Raw genomic sequence first — 23,280 nt, forward strand, 5'->3', positions numbered from 1 at the left:
TTTCACTATTTTATATTTTTCTTGGTAATGGAGCCTAATCATATCTGCGTTTCGATCGCTAAAACCCCGACCCAGCTTGGCGAATCTGCCCCAACGTCTGGCCAGTGCACATCCGTACTCGTTAGTTCAACGTCTGCACTTTTCCAGTACCGTACGTAGAATATACAATATATTCCTATCTACCTTTTTTTACACCAATTAATTGAACCTTCGCTCCAGATTTTATTTAATTTTTGTCTCCCACAAGAATTTAAATTTTCCTTATAGCTTATGGTCCGGCAGCCCGTGACGTATTTGTAACATCATAAGGTACAAAAGGTTTGAGTGTTTTATCAACCTTGCCCCACTGTGGGATGTTCAGAAACCCACATCCGAGGTTTCACTGCTGGGGCGTTTGGGGCCTACGGCCCGGTGAAAAACCCATTTTGGGGGTCAAAAAAACATCATAAGGTACAACAAAACCTATACCAGATTTTATGCCTTCACTTGTAGACTTTGGAACAAGTCGATCTGGGTGCCCCAGGTGGGGCATTTCAGAATAAGGGGCCCCCAAAGTTGGGGCAAAATACGTAAAAATAACATCATAAGGTACAAAGATGAAACTTCTTTCATCAGTTGGGGCATGTTCCACTGAGTACGAAACAACTTTTCTTATGGCCCCAAGGTGGGGCTTAACCTCATTTTAGGGGTAAAACCCCTAAAATTCACAAAATTAACATCATAAGGTACATGGATGAAACCAAGTGCAGGTGATAGTACCTCACTTACGGATTTCAGAGCATTAAAATTTGATCGCCCCAGGTGGGGCATTCCCGAATAAGGAGCCCCCAAAGTTGGGGCAAAATACGTAAAAATAACATCATAGAGTACAAAGATAGAACTTTGTTTCATCAGTTAGGGCATGTTCCACTGAGTTCGAAACAACTTTTCTTATGGCCCCAAGGTGGGGCTTAACCTCATTTTGGGGGTAAAACCCCTAAAATTCACAAAATTAACATTATAAGGTACATGGATGAAACCAAGTGCAGGTGATAGTACCTCACTTACGGATTTCAGAACATTAAAATTTGGTCGCCCCGGGTGGGGCATTCCTGAATAAGGAGCCCCCAAAGTTGGGGCAAAATACGTAAAAATAACATCATAAGGCACAAAGATGGAACTTGTATCATCAGTTGGGACGCGTTCCACCGAGTTCGAAAAAAACTTTTCTTATGGCTCCAAGGTGGGGCTTAACCTCATCTTAGGATACAACCCCAAAAACTCACAAAATTAACATCATAAGGTATAAAACCATATAAAACCAATAGTGTCTCTCGTTTATATTTCAAAACGTCTGCAAATATTTTGGAAAATCAACGAAGTATGTAAGATATATTATATACACAGCATAACATTTGCTTATTAGGTTAAAATTTATCACAATGAAAATAGATGTTGTACACAGGGGTGGATTGGCGGCTAATCATTAGCCTAGTGGGAATTCGAGAACGTTCCCGGTTGGCCGGTCAGAGGGTCACTGTCCTCAGGCCCGGATTTAGGGGGGGCAGTTGCCTCGGGACCCCGACTTTTGAAGGGCTCCCCTATGTGAAAAAAAATGTGATTTTGTTATATATTTTTTCCTTTTGGCCTTTAAAGTCTGCAAAATGCTGTGCAGTACTGGACTGATGCTACTGTAGACGTAGAGATGGTTTTTCGCATGGGGGTCCCCCGATCTAAAAGTGCCCCGGGCCCCCCATCAGCTAAATCCGGCCCTGACTGTCCTGTTTTATGTAGGCTACAAAAGAAAATTTTATTTGAAATATAATAGTCGTAGCGCTATATCCTTATTGTTTGTTTGAATAACACTGACATTGATTCAAGTTAGGCCTACAAATCGAAGCTTGCTGTACAAATACGTACAATGTCTAATTTTATAGCCTACATCATATTACCGATGAAAGACTTTTTCTGAAATGAAATAAATTGTTTGTGAAACGAGCATTTTTATGCTAAATCTATTTTGATAGAATTGGACCGTTATTATTTTTAAATTCCCGGGCTAATTTAGTTTGAAAATCCGCCCCTGATTGTACGTAGGCCTACCTACATTTAAGTTTCTCTCAGGCTAAACACTGAACAGAAACAAATCACACTATGTGGTCTCATTTAAACAACTGAGAGGACTTCTCGAATAACATGTGATTTGTGCTGAAAGGAATGGAAAAATTGCTCGCTACAAAATAACGAAACCTGGAAGGCGTGCGAAAGAAACGTTAAACTATAGGCTACACTAGAACGAAAAGATGCACATTGAACTATTTGAAAACGTATGCCCTGTTCATCAAGTCAAAAGGCTTCTTGAAAAAGCATGCCTCCTGCATAATCTCTCTTGAGTAGGCTATGCACCATTGGCCCCGGTTTGCAGCCATGTGAAAAGATTAATCGTAACAGTTTGTTCCATGTGGTTTCGTGAGTTCTGGTGGAAACCGTAAAATTAATAGCCTACAAGTTCAAATCATACTCTATCCACATGTTTACAAGAATAAAGGTAAAAAGTTGCTTATGTAGGCTATAGCCGACAATTTATTTATGCTTGAGGTGGAGAAAGGCAAAAACATTTATTCATTAAAGGTCTGCAGGTTCGTCGTCAGAAAAGTCACATTCATCCGTTTCTGTTGTTTCATCATCTGATTCTGTTCCGTCTTGGTCCAAACCCTTCTCACTTTGCAGAACGTTATTCAGCGTGGACGGAACTGGATCTCCATGGAACCAAGCTGGAGTGAATTTACCATCTTCCAAACGCCAGCCGCTTTCAACTGGTGTCTGGAAAAAGCTTCCTTTTTCGGCAACATAATTCTAAATGCCACAAATGTAATTCGCTCTGAGTATTTTCTGATGGAGCACAGTTTTGCACGGGGAAAGTTGCTTCCATCTGAACCTTTCAGTCGTCGCAATGGATTGGAACCTTTCGGTTTGTATGTCTCAATGATTTTTTAAAATCGTAATTCATTAAGGCAATGACCACTTTTACATCCATACATCTGGCACACAAATTTTTCAATGCCCTTTTCAATGGTTTCATCAAGATTTTTCGAATATCCCAAAGCAGCAAAGACATGTTGAGCATGCACATATTTCTACAATATATTAAGGGGTCGAGCCTTCCCTTTACCCAAAAAAGCAGCTGTATAATCACAGCTTGTAAAGCAATGAAAACCGGGAAGCGACCAAAGCATGTCTGGAGATAGAGTACTGCCAAGCTTTGATACATCAATATATCTCAGAGTATTGTTTGCCTGTAGCCTACACTAACTTCCATCCATATGTTTACGTCTTTTTGTACGAACGACAAATTTCCCAACAGTATAATCAGAACATCCGTGTCATTAGAGCGGACTACCACATTTTTCACATCTTGGCATGCGGTGACGATGTGGTACATTAGGCGCGTATCTGCTTCTTCGTGGTAGCATAACAAGGACTCCTCTTCACCAGACAACATTTTTTCGCCATCTTTTCGATAAACATAACATTTTTCATCAAGTGTAGCATAAAGAACTTTTAAGTCGAGGAAGCTTGAACACTCATCTGATTTCCAAGAATTAACAAGAAAATACACCAATGCTTGCTTGAAGTTGTCATTCCTCATTGCGGCTGCAAAATTAACAGGTCGTTTCATGGCCTCCCCTTCGATGACGTATTGCTGATCGCGGAAGTCATGAATTGCTCGGCGATCTCGCTGGGCATCTTTGATGGACGGCGATACAGTTCTATAGAAAACAACGTGTATTGTTTTCCCACTGTGTCTGCACAATTTCTTCAAAGTCGTCTTTGCAACACCTCCGAACGTCATCGGCAAATATCCAAGAGTGTGAAGAAGAAACATACCATCGATCAACGTGCAGTCAACAAAAGGCGGATCTGTACTTTCAATTTTCTTTTAAAGAGCCTTCAAAAGCATTGACTTTTGGGTTGATTTCATCGTTGCATCCATATGGCACAAAGACAGTGGTACTGGTGTGAAGGAGTAAGTCAGCATCAATTCCATGTCTACCTTGTGATCTACTGCTAAACATAGAAGCCTTCCAATCAAATTGCGTTCCATTCTCAAGTGAGAAAATTTGCCTTCGCGGGTTATGCTTTTGACAACGGCAGCTTCAGAAGCAAAGTTGCAGATTTTGTTTTTACGTATTGGCTTGTTGAAGGTGCTAGCGTCCTGGTGGCATTGACTAATAAATTTGTTTCTATCCTCAGTTCCTTTTTGAAAAACATTCAAAAGAAAATTTGAAGTGGCAGGAGCCACTGCTTTTCCTGTGCTAATATTGAATAGAAAGGATACATCGAAGCCTGTACTAAATGGATTAACTGTATTGCTTACTTTTTGCATTAGTTTATCCAAATGTCTGCAATCTCTATCGATGCTTGAAGGATGAAGGTCGAATGATGCTTTTTCTGCTGATGTCATCCCCAGATCTTCATAGAAGTGAGGAAGGATCGTTTGGCGCATAAAGTGGGTAAGTGCCCATCTCTGTCTGGCACAAATTGAATTGGTGAAAGACGTAATCCCAGTGAGTCGATTGACGGATTCTGCATTGATTGTTTGCTCCAAAGTTTGATCAACAGCACATCCATTGAAGTTTTTTTCAGTTCTCTTTACGGACAAGATGCCTTATTCCAGGGTGAAAACAGATCACTTATTCCAGGGTGAGTTTCTTTCATTTTTAGCATGTTATCCTGCAGTCGCAAAATCCATCTTGCATAATTTGGTTGGTTGAAAATGAAGAACACGCCTGACATCTCTCCTATGCAGTGCACAAACAATAACTGATGATTTGCAGAATGAATACTCCGAGCAAAGAGGAGGTACGTCTTGACAAGTTTTAAGTATCCATACCAGTACTGGGCAGTCTTGCCATTTTCTCCTGTTTCGGTTTTCCTTGAAAATTCTTGGTAGGAACTCAAAACGTAGACTACGCTACCGGTATTCTAAACAATTGAAGACTAAAACTTTATTATTTGATAGCCCTTGTAAACTGGTTACTACCGGTAGTTGTCGTGGTCGAATTCTACTTTTTGCATCAGCCAGATGCTTCTGTGCTACTAATGCTGTCTGCTCACCTGAGATGTAGCTTAGCTTTTAGTTTGTTGTAAATATCTTCATCAAATTAACCTTTTCTATTGAGTAGAACTAAAATGGTAGGCTACTGGAACCGGCACTACACACTGGCAAGATTCAAAATCTTTAACCTATAATCCTAAATCTTACATTTCTAATGGCGCAGGTTAACCGGCAGTCAGTATGAGAATTTCAGAAACAGCACGTGGAGTTCTCTATGCGCTATTATTGTCTTCGACTCTTGTCTTTTACGAAATATAACCACAAGAGTAGCATAATATCATCATGTTGTCATACAGAGTAACACTTAATAGTCTATGACGAAAGCATGCCTGTTGCGCCAAATCATTATCACATTGTATGCTACTGTACACTACAGTCTTCAACCAGTAAAATATTAAATTATAGCGCAGTTGCTTATTATGGAATTATGACTTTCGCATCCGGTATCAGTCTTTGTGCTAGGAAAAATCCTCAGCTGAACCAAAAAATTTTTGACGTTTTACAAACACTTGGTTTCATCCAAATAGGCTACAACCTTGAATTTGGGGGTTGTATATCCTAAGATGAGGTTAAGCCCCACCTTGGAGCCATAAGAAAAGTTTTTTCGAACTCGGTGGAACGCGTCCCAACTGATGATACAAGTTCCATCTTTGTATCTTATGATGTTATTTTTACGTATTTTGCCCCAACTTTGGAGGCTCCTTATTCGGAAATGCCCCACCTGAGGCGACCAAATTTTAATGTTCTGAAATCCGTAAGTGAGGTACTATCACCTACACTTGGTTTCATCCATGTACCTTATGATGTTAATTTTGTGAATTTTAGGGGTTGTTCCCCCAAAATGAGGTTAAGCCCCACCTTGGGGCCATAAGAAAAGTTGTTTCGAACTCAGTAGAACATGCCCTAACTGATGATACAAGTTCCATCTTTGTACCTTATGATGTTATTTTTACGTATTTTGCCCCAACTTTGGGGGCTCCTTATTCGGGAATGCCTCACCTGGGGCGACCAAATTTTAATGCTCTGAAATCCGTAAGTGAGGTACTATCACCTACACTTGGTTTCATCCATGTACCTTATGATGTTAATTTTGTGAATTTTAGGGGTTTTACCCCTAAAATGAGGTTAAGCCCCACCTTGGGGCCATAAGAAAAGTTGTTTCGTACTCAGTAGAACATGCCCGAACTGATGAAAGAAGTTTCATCTTTGTACCTTATGATGTTATTTTTACGTATTTTGCCCCAACTTTGGGGGCCCCTTATTCGGGAATGCCCCACCTGGGGCACCCAGATCGACTTGTTCCAAAGTCTACAAGTGAAGGCATAAAATCTGGCGTAGGTTTTTTTCTTGTACTTTATGATGTTTTTTGACCCCCAAAATAGGTTTTTCACCGGGCCGTAGCCCCCAAACGCCCCAGCAGTGAAACCTCGGATGTGGGTTTCTGAACATCCCACAGTGGGGCAAGGTTGATAAAACACTCAAACCTTTTGTACCTTATGATGTTACAAATACGTCACGGGCTGCCGGACTAGCTTCTGTTGTTTCTGGGAGACCCCAGAGTGTATCCGCTCTGCCTACGGGCAGACATATATAGGTAGGTATAGGAGTCAAACGTACCTGTGTTACGGTCACGTGATGGCGACATGGGCGCTGCCCGGCTATAAAACTACTGTCGGTACCAGTCACCTCACACATCTGGCCGCCCGTCGTGGACAGAACTATTTGTGTTGGAGGAAAGCTAAACTTTTCTCTCTACCCGCTCCACTATTTTAAATTTTTCCGACAAGTTGGATAAAATTTTTGATTCACACTTTTCTTCCACAGATAGCTAGACTCCCCAGCCTGACCACCGCGACCTAAGCTGGTGGACTACCCTTTCGGGTGCATCGCCACCCCAAGTCTCTGACCTGGCTGTGTTTATTGTGTTCTTCTCGCCGTGTCAATTATTTTGTAGTCGTGCGTTGTTGATCAAAACAAAACAGTTTATCATCGATAAAGTTGGTTGAAATCGCATGGGCGCTTCCTTACTGTAGCCTACACTGGCTCCACTTGATGTAAGAACACTTTCTGTAAAATATTTGTATTTTTAACAACAATTAACCCTTAAACAGCATTATTATAGGGTCTGGCGGGGGAAAAAAAAACGTGCATAATTTTTTTTGTTTCTTCATTTTTAGAGCTGTTGCTTCAGAAATGCCTCAATTAGTCTCTTCTGAGAAACTTAACACCAGACTTTAAGGGTTAATAGGCCTAAGCAGTGTTGTACGTTGACGCCGTCAATTTGACGGCGTCATTTGACGGCGTCAACTTTTTGCTGACGCTGAGGCTAGCGCCGTCAATTTATTTTTCAGTTGACGGAAGTGATAGCGCCGTCAACTATTTTGCCGATTTTAAGCGTCAAGCGCTAAGCGTCATTTTTTGTTTTCATGGAAAATCTCGTTTCACAATAAGAGTTTCACAATGTATTCTGGCCAGCGTGACTCATCCGAATTACCAGTTTTTGCATTGGTTGGAATAGCTCCCTGGAATACATGCGGAAGAAGTTCGCCAAATGGTGATTGCCCATGTATTGAGAACGAGGGATCAGAGACTGAAAGCGAAAAATCCATGAATGGCATCGCGGACGTTGAATATACTTTATTTCAAGAGCTCTATGCCCCTGAAAAGAGCGATGTTGGTGCAGTGGACCTCGTTAAAACATTTATACATGCTAAACTATCACAGCACGCTTGGAACAGTGATATCTTTCCGACTAAACGTTTTCAACTTGTTTTTGAAGTACAACACACCAATACCAACCAGCGCTGCTATGGAACGCATGTTTTCACTTGGAAAGGACAATATGCGCAGGGGCGCCGGAAGCGGAGGGGGAGCAGGGGAGCGGATGCCCCCTGCCCTCAAATTTCTGTGGGTGGGGAGGGAAGAGGGGGCAATAGTGCCCTTTTAAGGTCATGTAAGCTACTGCACACTTTGCAATATAACAATTTATGCTATTCGCTTTTAGCCTAATTATAATGTTCTATTTTTGCCTCAAAATAATATTCACGACACAAAATTCTTCATCACAGTAAGTTATATTACATCATTATAAAATAGCATGATGCCCTTCTGTGCCATTGTTCTTTGTATAGCGGACGCTTGTATCATTACTCGATAATGAGCTGATAGATGAGCATTTTATCTTAAAACTTAAAAAAATTGGCCTTTCAGCAACAAAAGTGCCCTTTTTTCATACTCCTGCCCCTCCAGTCAAAAATTGTTCCGGCGCCCCTGAATATGCGTCTCAAACGCAGCAGATTGTCAGACAAACGTTTTGAAATGCTTGTTTTTCTGCAAGGAAATAACTAATTAGGGTAGACTGGGGTAAAAAGCCCACCCGGGGTAAAAAGCCTACCCTAAATTTCTCCTTACAGAGTTGTGTAAATAAATAAATACTACCACCATGTGTATGAGTGCATTGTGGGTAATCATTAAACGCGTGTTAAAGGAAGCCGACTTGACGCAAGAAAAGTGTAGACCAAAATGGTTGGTTTTGCTTGATTTTTTATAAAAATTTAAATCAGGAAATGAAGTACTGCTCTTCTCAGAAAGAAGAACGCACCTTGATATTTTGTTACGGAGCAGTCAGTTGCTAATTCCAGGGATAGCTAACGATAGTTTTATCCAAGTTTTTAAGGTAGTAAGGCACCTGCAGCTAATAAGGCCCGCTAATTTTCAAACCTCAATACTTTTCTAAATACTGCATAATTTTGAACGAAACTTGGAATGAGGATACTTTGGGTCTATCTAAACAACATATCTATGAAACAAGTTTCTAAGTAAAAGGGGTTGTAAAATATAAAAAAAATAAAAAAAATCTCAAGCGGGCCTTATTAGATGCACGTGTTGTGAATAAGGCCCGGTTTGAATTAGCACCAAAAGTGATTGGCAAAGGTGTATTTTCACTATAACAACACCACAAAACAAATTCTAATCGACAACACAGGCACATAACTAATAATTAAATACATAGAGACAAGTATTCCCTCCCCCGCCCCATGCTCCATTTTTTAAAAAGCGACATGGTGTTTTTAGATATGGTAGGGATGATAAAGTATTTTGATTCTGAAATTATGATATTTCATTGCAATAACAAATTGGATTAATGGTGTAACAAGAATTTTTTAGGTCACTCAAGCCTTTAACCCTCACTTTCTTAACCAGGGGTGCACAACGTTACCCCAGGGGCCCATGGGCCTCATTACTAAAATTAGCCTAGTCTGATCATCATTATCAGTCTTGCTTTAATTAGAAAAAAAGTTCAAATTTATTGGTTTTACTGCATCAGCATGCACATATCTTTCACATAAAATGCAAAAAAACGGAAGTCAAAGCGGTTTGTTAACTGCAGAACAGTCTAAAATATGTGAAAATTAATAAAACCACTCAATTTCAGTCCCCCAAACTTCAAGTTTCCGTAACTCAAAAAGTTCTCAATTTTAGGCTGTGAAACTTTACCAGTTAGTCTAAATTCACCATAGCAGCAATCAGAGCTTCCAATTTTGTTTAAAAGATTTGTAACAACGGAGATCCAGGAGGTGGGCCTTATTACTGGCCGGGCCTTATTAGCTGCAGATGCCTTAGAAAAACTTCGAAAATTTAAAGCATATGCCATTGGGGTAAAAAGCCTACCATGGAGAATATGCCATTGGGGTAAAACGCCTATGGTAGGCTTTTTACCTCTTATTGTGTGGAACATGGATGAGACTGGCATATCGAATGTTTATAAGCCAACCAAAATAATTGCGACGAAAAAATCAAGAGGAGTGGGGATAATAACGAGTGGAGAAAGAGGAAAAACTGTCACAGTCATTTGTGCAACTAATGCAGCTGGCTCTTACACATCACCCATTTTCATATTACTGCGAAAGCGCATGGCAGATTCTCCTATGAATAACAAACCTCTTGGAGCAATTGGACATTGCACTAAGAGTGGATGGACTGTCGAAGATAGCTTCATGGCATAGTTGAATCACTTTTGTGCAATTGCTAAAACCATCAAAAGAAGACACATTATTATTCTGGATGGACATCATAGCCATAAAATGCTTAAAGCTGTGAAGTTTTCATAAGAAAATGCCATTGATATCGTTACCCCACCACCACACCATACACACAAAATGTAGCCATTACACAGTCTCAAGAAAAGTAGCTAAGTGAAGGGTTCCAGGAAAACAGCACAGTGATGGGTCTCTGATAAACCAGCAAAGTGATGGATACTTGGAAAAGCAGAAAATTGACGGGTCTCAGGGAAACCAACAAAGTGATGAGTCTTCCGAAAAGCAGCAAATTGATGAGTCTCAAGAAAAGTAGCCACGTGATGGGTCCTTGACAAAGCAGCCAAGTGAAGGGTTCCAGGTAAAGCAGCAAAGTGATAAGTCCTTGGGAAGACAGCAAAATGAAGGGTTCTTGGAAAGCCAACATGGTAGGCCTACTGATTCAACCTTTCATCATAATGTGCCGTCAAGTTCATCAACTGATTTTATGAGAGAAGACATTGTAAGAGCAAAACGTGATTTTTTTAGCTGTGCACACCCACACATGCCACATCGAGTGCTAAGCCCAAACGAAAGCGTAGCCTACATCAGAGCAAGCACAATTAATCACATATTCTCTTTACAAAAAGATTTTACAGGCTTGCTACTAGCAAACTTTCAAGAAACCAAAAGAAGACTGTGTCCATGCATAGGGCAGCTAAAAGAAAGCTAAAGAGAAGAAAACGTTGTTGCTGATGATTTAGATCATGAGAGATGGCCTTGCTTAGTATATGGGGAGCCGTTTTCTAACAGTAGGCCAGGAGAAAAGTGGATGCAATGCAGCATGTGTAAGCATTGGGCACATGAAGAATGCACCTCTGGTGAACGTGTTTATGTCTGCCAAAACTGCAGCTCAGATGATGAATTCTAGTTCAACAATACTTTTTAAACTTATTGTAGGCTACATAGCATAGCCTATTATGTAGACATAGCTACAGTGCTGATGTTTGTTAGATTAAGTATCTTTTCAGTACAAATAACTTTCTGCAAAATGTGTAGATATGTCGAATTCTGAATGCATTTAAATCATAAAGATATCAGCATAGAAATAAAATATTTTCTTGTTTTTTTAGCCTGGAAATAATGAAACATGGGCTCTAAAGTTGGCAAATGTTAGATTTTGGTAGGGAGCATAATGTGAACATTGTTACTGTAGATTAAATTTACTTAAACTGGCAACGTTACAACAAACTAATTCTCTGTTTGAGATCATTTCTGGCTCATAAAGCTTGGTGGGGTAAAACGCCTACCCCATAGGCTTTTTGCCCCAGCGCAGGGGTAAAACGCTCCTTTTATTAATTTTTAATTTTGTCATATTTTGTGCTTCGTTCAAAAATTTCATCTTTGCTTTTATGGGCAACTTGTTTAGTTGCATTGTGCCTTTATGTTAAGTTGGTGAATGATTCAGTAAATAGTGAATGTGAAGATTGGTGCGTATTTTTGCTTAAGGAGGGCTTCTTACCCCAGTCTACCCTATATAGGCTGAGCAGTTAATTACAATACAGTCTCAAAACATAATACCGTACCTGCTCTTTATTTATAGCTATTGTTAGCCTGAACTTGGTTGAAATATTTCCGTTTTATGAGACGCTGGCAAAAAATAGCGCTAGAAATTTGCGCTGACGCTGACGCCGTCAATTTCTTTAAGAGCTTACGCAGTCCTTTACGCCGTAAAGTTTTTAGGCAATTCGCGCTGACGCTGACGCCGTCAAATTATTTCAATGACGCGTACAACACTGGGCCTAAGTAAAATAAAAAATTGGTATGCCAAAAACTAGAGTAGCCTACACCTCAAACTGCGAGGCCGGTTGAGCAACAAAGCAAACTTTCCACCAAAGCTTTATAACAAACGAAAATCCTATTACACTGGTTTAAGTTAATAACGTAGGTCACACACAACGTAAGTTTATGACAAAATAAATAGCGAAACTCACGCAGCTTTCAAAATATTTACATACCGCAATTAAAAACTTACGACGTAACATGCTATTTAAAACAGATTCATCAAAGTGCAATAATTCGAAGAATTTTCTACACAGCTAAAAATTTAGCCCAGTGCTATGCCTCCAAATGGGCATATAGCTTTCTGCTATTGACTGTAGTTAGCATCTTAAGTCAGCGCATGCAAAGTAAATTTTAGCATTTACGCTAAAGAAGTAAACGTAATATAGCTAATGATTTACATTTTACATTTCAGTGCATTATTAAAACTTACTGTAGTAGTGAATTTAGGTTTGGAAACATAAGGCAAAATTTGATGGAGGAGTGCGCTTTGGCAGCACACGGTAGCCTACCTTACTGCGTTATTGTCGTCCTTGCGAGAAGTATTGGTTGTAATTAATTGGTGTACATGAAGGCCTAAAAATAGCTTTCCAATTTTTGTATGGGAGTTATTCAAACACGCATTTTTTAGATAATAGCAGTTATTATCAGTTTGTCGATAACCCATCAAAAGTTTAAAACGCTGTCTGTAAATGGTTTTTTGTAAAGACGGCTGCAATTGGGGCACGCTCAGGCATGGAGGAACCATATTAAAAGTAGGTGGGCCCAAAGGCACAGCAGTCAAAGTCAATCCGACATCTGGATTGTGTTACCATGATTTCCTTTCGTGCCAACAAGCGAAATTTTACTATTTTTGGGCCAAATTTGGCCAAAAAAATTGTAAATTGCTCTATCTATGGCGCTGTAGCCTACAAAGTATGGCGATGTACACACAAATAAAAGGCAACAATACACACACAGTTAGCCTATAATACCAACCTGGGAGTAGCCTAATAATCTGCAGCATTATAGGCCTACAGTAAATGCATATGTAATGATGTCATTGTTTTAACAATAGAAAATAGTTACATTGATTGATTGCTCCACCAATTACACACAACCACACCCACACGTGCTGCCCATCAATAGTGGGTTCAACAGAAAAGTTTGAAGATTGGATTTCATCATTGATCCATCAAAGGTAATCAAACTAGTGTGTATTAAACGAGTGAAGACCTTTTTTCGCAACTCCCTCTTTGATTCACCGTTTTCGCTACCTTTTTAAAGAAATTTGGCTTTCAAAAGAGGGTGAGCCAGGCCCACCCTGAAAATAAAGTAGGTGGGCCCAGGCCCACGTGGTTTCATGCCTGGGCACGGTTGTCAAGTTTCACACTTTGGAATTTACATCACCAATCAATATCGGCTTACACCTTTTTTTGTAATAACATTTTGAGAATGTATAACCTACCCGTCAGGCTACAACTGCGAAAGAAAGGAGGTAAACTGGTTAATAGTATGAAACAGGCAATAGAACAGGCTACAACGCGTAAACCGGCCCTTCTCCAAAGTGGCAGTTAAGCTGACTGTTTTTTTTTGTGTTATAAAACTCAACAATGGCGATTGCTAGATTTTACAAGAGACAGAGTTGCCAATTTATAGTTTTTTTTAAACTAAGTAGAAATATTTTATAGTTTTTAGCCTTTATGGCATGAAAAATTCAGTTTGACATTGTTTTTGGTTTGATCAAGTTATGTGGTAAAAATTGCTTCGAAAAAGTTTCCGTATGCAAAATAACCTGAATACTTATCCAATATAAAGCTAGGTAGCTGAATCGGAGACCCTCCAATACAAGCAAATACCTGAACCTACATTCACCACTTGTTCCAGGCTTTCAAAACTATTTTGAGCATTATTACAGCAAGTGACTTTGGATAGGGCATGGATTTCTTACAAAAAAATAAAAAAAATATTATTAAAAAGTAAGTGCCTTGGGTGCTTACAGGCCTACGAAATTTGATAATGATGGCCTTATTAACTGATGATGATGATGATTACAGTGATAAGTACAACAAATTGCGAATGTACTGTGCGATATATAGGCTACAATTTTCATTGTAGTAAATGCATAGTACAAGACACACAAATAACAAAACAAAATCAATGTAATTAGTCAATGCTTCCAACTAATGTGCTATAGGTCAAAGTAGCCCATCTAACCAAGATAAACAGATTTTTCTAATGCATCTTCGTTGTCAAAGTAAGTCAGTTTTGTTGGGATGTTCGTGCAATGATATCTGGGATTGTCACGGACGTATTCCAAGTAACCGGGAACTCCTGGAAATTTAACATTATCAGCAACAACCACACTTCCATTTTTGATCAATCCCAACTGCTCAAGCAGAATCAGATCTGGTTTGTATTGCGTTTTCCAATGATCAATGAGCACAAAATCAAATGATGAAACTTCTGCATATAATGAAAAGTTTGATAGGACTTCATGACTCTTTCCTACAATTATTTTGATTTTATTCGTCATTCCAGAAAATTCCACAATCTGTTTTGCTACAGCCGCAAATGTGGATGTCATTTCTACAGAATAAACCATTGCATCGGGTTTCAGTAGTCTTGCTAGTGTGAGAGCACCATATCCAAAGAATGTTCCCAGCTCTAAGACAGCATTTGGTTGGCGTTCGAGAACTAACGAATCTAAAATTTTTGCTTTTTTACTCCCAATATTTATTGCATATTTAGGATGAGAGGCACAATACTCCTCGATGCTTGAAAATACGCTGGATAGATTTCCTTGTTTTGCGGTTTTCTTTACGTAGTTTAAAATGCCTTCACAAAATTTATTCAGATTATCAGAATCATTTTCCATGTTCAAAACATCGACAATATCTGCATCAGGCATTGTTAGCAACTTTCTATTGATGCTTCACAATTGTACAAACCTCTACACCTGTAATGGCTAAAAGATTACATCTCCAGAACGAAGTCACACAAAAAACTGCATTGTAAGCTATAGCCTAAAGATGCCTAAAAATACCGTTTACCCATTTAACGCTGTCTAGGCCACGCTTTCCCAAACTGTGTGCCGCAAGAAAATCGCAAGGGTGTGCTTAGTCGTAGCGTAAAGTTACAAAATGTCAAGTTAATTCAGAAGGGAGGACGTTGAGCTTTCGTGTTACAGTAGACCAAAATTAACTGCAAACATTCGCTTAATCATCAGACTGCTCCCATCTGATGTCAAGCTCCAAATCAAGGCTATTTATAAGCAAAAACTGGCCTATTGCAGTGAAAGTAAGTAATTTTACTCGTAGCACGCATAGTTTCTTTAACGTAGTAGCCTTATAGCAGTTTCGATCAAAGGTTTTATGCGATTCTGCATGAAAACACAAAATGTAGCCAACCTATATATCTATTGTGAAATAATTGCTACCTTGCCACACAGTGATGGGCATTATCGCCGATAATTCATCGGCGATAATTATCGGCGATAAATTTTTATCGCTTATCGTTATCGCTTAGTTATTTTTTCAGTTATCGTTTATCGTTATCGTCAAAGGCAATATTTGATTATCGCCGATAATTAATCGCCGATAAATTTTATTTCGGATCAACACACAAGTGGAAAGATCATGAAAAGTAATACTTTTACTAGCCACCTAGTTAATAAAACTAAAATTAAAACCAGTTCTTCTTCAGTGCCTGAAGTGTGTGTGCACAGGTCGTTATCAGGGGAGGGGGCACGCCCCCCTGCAGCGATGGCCCTGACAACACAATAATTTTTAGAGTTGCAAATTGCACTGCAATGAAATGCATGCAACAAGTCTCTTGTTGTTTTGCTGCAATGGTCAATCGCGAGTGAATTTTACAATTAAAATGTAAGCGCACAGGCGGTACAGATTCCTTTGATGCGAAGCGAAGGAAATTGGCAAGTGGTTTGTGAAAGTGTCGCAATACGAGGCCGCTTTTACATCGGAAACATGGTCTTTCGCGCCACCTCACGATCAACTATTTTATTCTTGTGTTTTCTTTTTTCGTTGGAAGTGTTAGTTTTTAGTAATTGTCGTAAAAAAATAAAATCTCTCTCGTCAAAACACGAAACTTACTGTTTTAAGCGCATTAAATCTTTAGATGAGTAGATTAACTAAAATTGCAAGAACTTGCCTTGAGACGTGCGGTTACGTCACAAACTCAGATTAAAAGACAAAATTCACACACAATAACAACACAAGATCGGTTATAGACTGTAAGATCGATTTTTTCTAGCTTAGCGTTATAACTTTAATCCAAAAATAATAACCGAATTCGTAAGTGCCATTTAACTTAAAAAGTTAACCCATTTGTGCCGAAAGTGAAAGTACTTAAAAAAATTTTCGGAAAATTTAAATAGGCCTATTGCATAATTATGACCTAAAAAACATATCACAATTATTTTTTTTCTAATTGTGTTTGTACGTTTTGAGAAAAAAGCCGTCCTATATATAAGACGCTAGGCAAATCCGTTATCAGATTTCACAAGTTTCTTGTGCGTAATGCTTAAGCGTTATTACATTTTACTTATCGCTCAAAGTGATAAATGGGAAATGTCTTGTTCATGTCTTGTCATGTCATTATTGTCATCGAGCATTTTATTGAAATGAAAGTTCAAAAAATATGAAGATGAAAATTAGCAAAGTAACACAACATCACTGAAACAAGTCATTGCGAAATATGATATTGCTTGAAGCATTTAACATGCAGACCGACATCACATTTTTTGCATCTTGTAGTAGTTTTTGCATGACAATAGGCGGATCGAGTTGCGTGGTAAAATTATGCTAAATACAGTATAACCTTTCTCATTTACTGTAGCCTACCTGTGCGACATATCCTACCTCAATCAAATATTTTTATTCCCACTAATACAGTGCCTACATTGTAATTCTTATCTCAACAACTGAGCGTTTTGCCATTGCTTTAATGATGGTGTTCACAAAGAAAACAAAAAAAAAAATTATCTGAAATTATCAGTAAATTACGATAATTATGTTATTGTTCTTAAACAAACACGACTAATTTGACAAGCTTGATGGATTTCACAGTATGCACATTTTTAGGGCCTACTACCAATAACGCGATTACTGATAAATTTTCAAGCATTTTGCGTTTTTGGGAATTTTTTTAATTATTGCTGACTTTGCTGTAAACAGCCCTTTAAGCAGAAAACAAAATACAAAGTTTGGAATTTTTTATGGTATTTTCATTTGATTTAATTATTTTGCCTACTGCACGTAAGCGGCAGTGTAACTCAATTGATAAAAGCATCCAACTGGTATCTGAAGGTATAATTATAAGCACGGCGGTTACCTCAGTGGTTTGATTCTGGATCAAGAGGTTGAAGATTCGATACCCACTGCCGCTATTGCGATTCTATTTATGCATTACTTACAAAAAGTTTTGTCCCTTTACAATATATTATGTTCGATTTTTCGGCATGTTGATGAAAACAGTTCGTGCTGCATGGGATGGGGCAGCGCTAATCAAGAAAAAAAAATTATTGTTATCGGACATTATCGGCGATAATTTATCGTTTATCGTTATCGCTTAACTTTTTGTTGATTCATCGTTTATCGTTATCGCTTTAGGCATTTTTCGTTTATCGATTATCGTTATCGCTTAACTTAAAAATGAGTTATCGCGCCCAACACTGTTGCCACATCTGGCCACACTTCGCATTCATAAAGCATAATTTACAGCTGAGAGCATGATACTATACCCGTGACTGCACCCAAATAAACATTTCTGCAAGCGTCTCTTTCTGTGTTCTTTCTTGTAAACTATATAACCCGATAGAACTTTTACTTTTTGCTGGTGAAGTATGAGGTTATAACTGGTACTTGTATTCAAAGCTAAAGTTATAACATTCAATTACTAGCTTCTTTCAGAAGGAATAATTTTTAGTTATTTCTATCTTTGCCGGTAACTCTACAAATTATAAATGAATCACATGAAGTTTGTGACTGGAACCAGGCAAGCGAGGAGTTGTGAGATCGCTTAACTGACACTCAGAAGAAACTGCGGTTCGTCGCTTATCAAGCAGACTTAGCCGCTTTTTGGAAAAAAAAGTAATGATAGGCCTATACTCAAAAAGAAGATGGAAAAAAATATGGAAACACAACGTCACAGGCGAAAAAGTATTTGCAAGAAATCGTGTGATGAGATGTCTGATATGGATCACAAAAAGAAAGACCTGCATACAAAATGTAGTTTACGGAGAAATGTTAACACATTGAACCAGTGGCGTAGCCAGAAAAAAATTTGGGGGGGGGGGGCAAATATTTGATGAATTGAAGAGAACGACAAAGTGTTTGATTTAAGACATCGCCACCTGATTTGCACTGGCGTATCCTGGTGGGTTAAGCAAGGGAAGCAATAAAGGTGGTGGAGGGTGGTGAAAAATTTTTGCAAAATTACACTCAAATAATGAATTATAGCGCTTTCTGGAAACACTTTCAGGGTAATATTTGTATGAAATTTATTAACAGATAAACAGCTATTAACTTAGCGTAGCTGTTACAAACAAACGGGCAAAAACTGCAGCTAAAATTAGAGAACACAAAAAACTCAGCTACACAAAAACCCAACATAGTAAGCGATTCTGAAATTGCTTCCACAGATTAGTTAAAAGAAGCGTAAATCGCGTAAACTTTGCGCGATTTACGATTTTCAAAATTCATTGGTGTCTTTCTGTGTGTCTAAAACAAGTCCTGGGGGGTGTTAATAGCCAGATGTCTTGGAAAACGATATAAATTTATACAAATTATATTATATTTTCAACAAAAGATTCCACTTCGGAATTCAAAATGTGGAAATTTGGGGGGAGGCCATGGCCCCTTTCGCCCCCCTGGCTACGCCTATGCATTGAACGGTGTATTTGACGGACGTATGAAAGGAAAAAGAACCACAGAAGGTTTGAAAATTATAATTCTAGACATGATATAGGTAAAAAGTAGCGGAAATTACAAAAATGATAACACAAAAAAGCTATTAAAAGAACATACTATTCGTGGGATTGTCTTGTCAAGTGTCAGAGCACGAGACAGAAGCTACAGATGACATGCATTGCTTGCAATATATGTATGGAATGAATGTGCGACAAATATTGTCGTTACTTAAATAGCCTAACAACCAGCCAGGCGTCATACCCAGACAGCAAACCTTCGTTTTTTACCTTGATTCAACATCTGATTCAACGTTTGCGTCTGGGTCATATCCGTGCATCCTTTCAGCGGAGCTTGTTTGTTATGGTTTTCGATTCAACAGTCTTTATCAAACCGACATTCTTTTGATTTTCCGAAGGGATTATACAGGTACATCACTTGCTCAAAAACAAAATTAAATCATTTTTTCAACAGCAGAAACTTTCCGTTGTCTCTTGGAACTTTGGTCTATATAACGCTAGTAAATTTTCAGCCAAAATAAATATTGTTAACTTAAAACATGTTAGCTAAAAAGTATCACAAACCTGTCCTAGATTGAATGAACCTCATGAAGCCATCAAGCGTGGAAATACTCACTACTCAGGTAACAAACTGTTTGTTTTGACATTAATTCAACGTCACGAAACATAGGATAAAAGATCAAGTTACAAAAATACTTTTTTATGCTATATTTTTGCTGCTTTATTTCGAAAAATATCTAAAAATCAGTTTTCTAAAGCTATTGACCAATTGATACACATACCGATAGCCTATCGATAAAATAGTGTGTTTCAAGAAAAATTATGGCCACTTTTTTATTTAATCAAGAAAATATTAACTTACCACTACATTGGGTAATTGACCTACTTTTCTTAAATTTGTAACATTGACACCATTTATCGACTGAAAACATTTCAAAGTTTGATATGTTTCTTGCGTTCTGTTAACCACACATAATTTCTTTCTCAAAATTTTGGAAAGATGAATCATCGTATGGGACACTGTTTTAACTTAGTAAGTGAACAGCACCTTAAAAAAAAACTGTAACTTTTGCAATAAATTTTACAGACTTGTTGTTAATTTTGTTTTGCTTTAAAAAAAGCAAATTTTTGAAAAACATTTGCTTGTGAGTTCTACTTGCATTATACTGGGCAGAGTGTGTCTTTTTAGCACGTCAGAAAAAAAAAACACATTGTGACGCTAGTAGGGGCCAGTTAATCTTTGCCCAAGCAACTTTTATTTAAGCAATTGAATGAGGAAATGTATTAAACATTTTGTGGAGCAGCAATTATCCTGTTCAATGGTGTTTATGTTGTTTGTGATCGCTGGGATGGCCATGAATGACAAGATGAATACATTTCGACAATGCTGTATCGTTGTTTGCTGGTTTTACCTAACCAGTTTTCTTTTTTTTACCACTTAAATTAGTTTTGCTACTTCTTTCATTAAAACAGCTGTAAACGGTACATTTTTATGGCCCTTCTTTTACAGCCTATGCATTGTTGCTACTGTATATTAAACTACAAATTTGTTCTTTTTTTCTTGATAATGCACTATGAGCTATTTGAGAAACTCACAATTAGTCAGTGAAAAATGTTTATTCGAGGCCTTTTATGTAGTAGTTTTGTAATGTTGCGAAATCGAACTCAGAGTACTTTTACTCAACTCAAACTTAATTTCTTAAAATAGTAATTCCTCAACTCAAACGCTTCTGAGCTACGAAAACAGTTGCGCAAAACTTTACCGTTTGTTAAATACAAAGGTGAATTCAATCGAAGCGCAACTTTTAAAACATTGCCATTCTTCGTATGAAACACTTTTGCCGTTTTTAGACCTTTTGCATTTAGTAGCCTTGATAGAAGGGTCCTTGGGGGTAGGCTACTTTTGTACCAGAGCCCGAGATGATTTCAGGGCCCGAAAATTTTCTAGAGGAACCTGGAACTTAAAGAAACTAACTTGCATCTTGACTTAGGAACTGAAGATCTCTTCGGTATCAGGCCCAAACTATCCTCTCAACGGCCCTGTCTGCATTTATTTGTAGTAACATCTAGCGTGATACCTGCTTACAGGAGGCATCGCACTCATTCCTGCTTTTCGTTTGTCGGACTAACTTTACATCTTATATTTGTGCGAAAGAGATTTGTAAGCAAATGAATGTTTAACATGACGTAAGCGCTGCACGAAATGACTAAGACTACTAAGTAATGTACCGGCAACACAAAAGGATGTTAATTAGTTGCTGCAAACAATTGCCTAGAAAATTAAAATTAAAATATTAATCATTTCTTAATCATTTTTAAAGTCTCTTAGTGCTGTTTTTAAGTGCTCAACATTTTACAGTGGTCCCTAAAACTACTGCTCGCTGTCAGATGCTGGCTCACAAAAGCTTTGGGGTTGGGGAATCTCGTGCTGATCAACGTAGGTAACGAGAAAGTCGATAAAACTTGCTGTGTTTTTTTAGTGAGCTTAAAAAATGGAAAACAGAAATAAAGCAATTTTGGTAGAGAGGTGATTTTCTTTAACCATAGACAGATAAAACCAAACAACCACACGGCATTTAACATAATATATTAGAGTGAACATAAAATTATAAACTACGAACGTTTTCGGCCATACTCAAGTTAGCCCTTCTCAAGTAACGAAAATAACTGATTTTACAATAACATCTACATTGAAATAACTAATCTATACAATGACTTGAAAAACGAAATGCACAAGAATGAAACTGCAAAGCTTTTCGTTACTTGAGAAGGGCTAGTTTGAGTATGGCCGAAAACGTTCGTAGTTTATAGAAATAAAGCTTTGCATAAGCCTTATTTTTCTGTAGTTCATAAGCCATCTCAAATAATTAATCTGTACTCTTATTTGCAGCTCTAGTTTCATAGCTTAGCTTATTTAGATTACACCAAAGGCGTAGGGAAAGTTAGTTTTTGGGGGTGGGAAAAAGTTCTTGCACAAATATAATTAAATGCGCCCAAATAGGTTTTGCAACAAAGCATAGACCACCTGATTAAAAATTATACGCTGCTCCCAATTGTCTGGTAGTCTATATACAGTAAATATAATTTGTCAATCACCAAGGCTTATTGCCTAAATAATGCGAAAGCACCATAGCAATACAAATAACTCAATACATAAAAAGATCTCATCAATAAGATCATAATAGGCCTACATGTGCTTCAAAATACAAATTTTCATAATGAGATAAAATCTTAACAAGTTGAAAGGGATTTCTAAAATTTTATAAACTAAACTTGTAGACTACATTTTCAGCTAGGAGTATTTTGACACTGTAAGTTGTTTAAAGCATCACTTTCGAAGTCAATATTTTTCATAAAATTTGCAAGCATTTGGATATTTTCAGATGTTAAAAATAAGTTGAAAAGTTATTTCAAATCTTATCTTAACCACTGTACAACTATTTTAAATTAACTATTTCAAATTCAAATCTAAACTTGCAGGCTACAATTTCTACTGAGCATATTGATTTTGTAAGTTATATGTTAGAAGCATTACTTTCAATATTGGAGCACATTGGTTTGGGATATACTTTTCATAAAATTTGTTAACATTTGGATATTTTCTGCTCAAATTTTTCAAACTCTCAACAAACTGCACATTTATTTCTTAACTCTTACAACTTAACCCTTAGAAGGTTGGGCTCCTGGAGTCTTGCTCAGTTTGAGGGGGAGGTTGTCGATTCTTCTTATGCTTTAAAAGTGACATCTCTGTTATTTTTTAAGGCACGGTTTCAAAATTTGGGATTCACTTTGTGAAATTATTCACGCTGAGCATATCCGAAAATTAAAACTATGTGAATTTTAGAACTGCTCATATACAGTATGTTGAAATGATGAGGTGACTTATGACTGTAATTGTAGCGTGAGTTTACACATTGTTTTTTGGTAGAGTAATGAAGAACATGCATTGCAATCTTCACAGTGTAGATTCTGGCGATCTGTATTAACCTGATGCTGCGAGTTCTTGGTGGCAATACCGAATTACACGAGCTTTCGGAACACAGTTCCCTAGTTCTGTGCTATGACGAATTCCACAATGCTGCTAAAAGCGAAACTCAATCAATTGCATGCATTGCAATGTTGTGACTAAATTTTTTTTACATAATTTTACATACAGCCAATTCCCTTTAAGCTGTGAAACAGTTAGGATTAACGAGACATGGGCCAAATTAATTACTTTCATCCAGCTGGTGGGAAAATTTTGAACACTAGAATATGAAATATTTCAGAGGATGTGCTGAGAAATGCCTTATATCTCTCAATTTATAACCTTTATTCGCTCAAAATTTCAGCTCAATAGAGGTGAATAAAAGTTAGGAAAAGTCAAGAAATCTCGCAGTCGCAGCCTCAGTGGTTTTAGA

At 37.9% G+C, this 23,280-nt stretch overlaps 1 pseudogene; it reads right to left on the minus strand.

Moving 5' to 3' along the window:
• Window positions 1-14,146: 14,146 nt before the first annotated feature.
• LOC145765182 (catechol O-methyltransferase pseudogene) lies at window positions 14,147-14,845 on the minus strand (annotated as a pseudogene).
• Between the last annotated feature and the right edge of the window lie 8,435 nt (window positions 14,846-23,280).

The sequence above is a fragment of the Aplidium turbinatum genome, chromosome 1 (genome assembly GCF_918807975.1).
Source record: "Aplidium turbinatum chromosome 1, kaAplTurb1.1, whole genome shotgun sequence".
Lineage (NCBI taxonomy): Eukaryota > Metazoa > Chordata > Ascidiacea > Aplousobranchia > Polyclinidae > Aplidium > Aplidium turbinatum.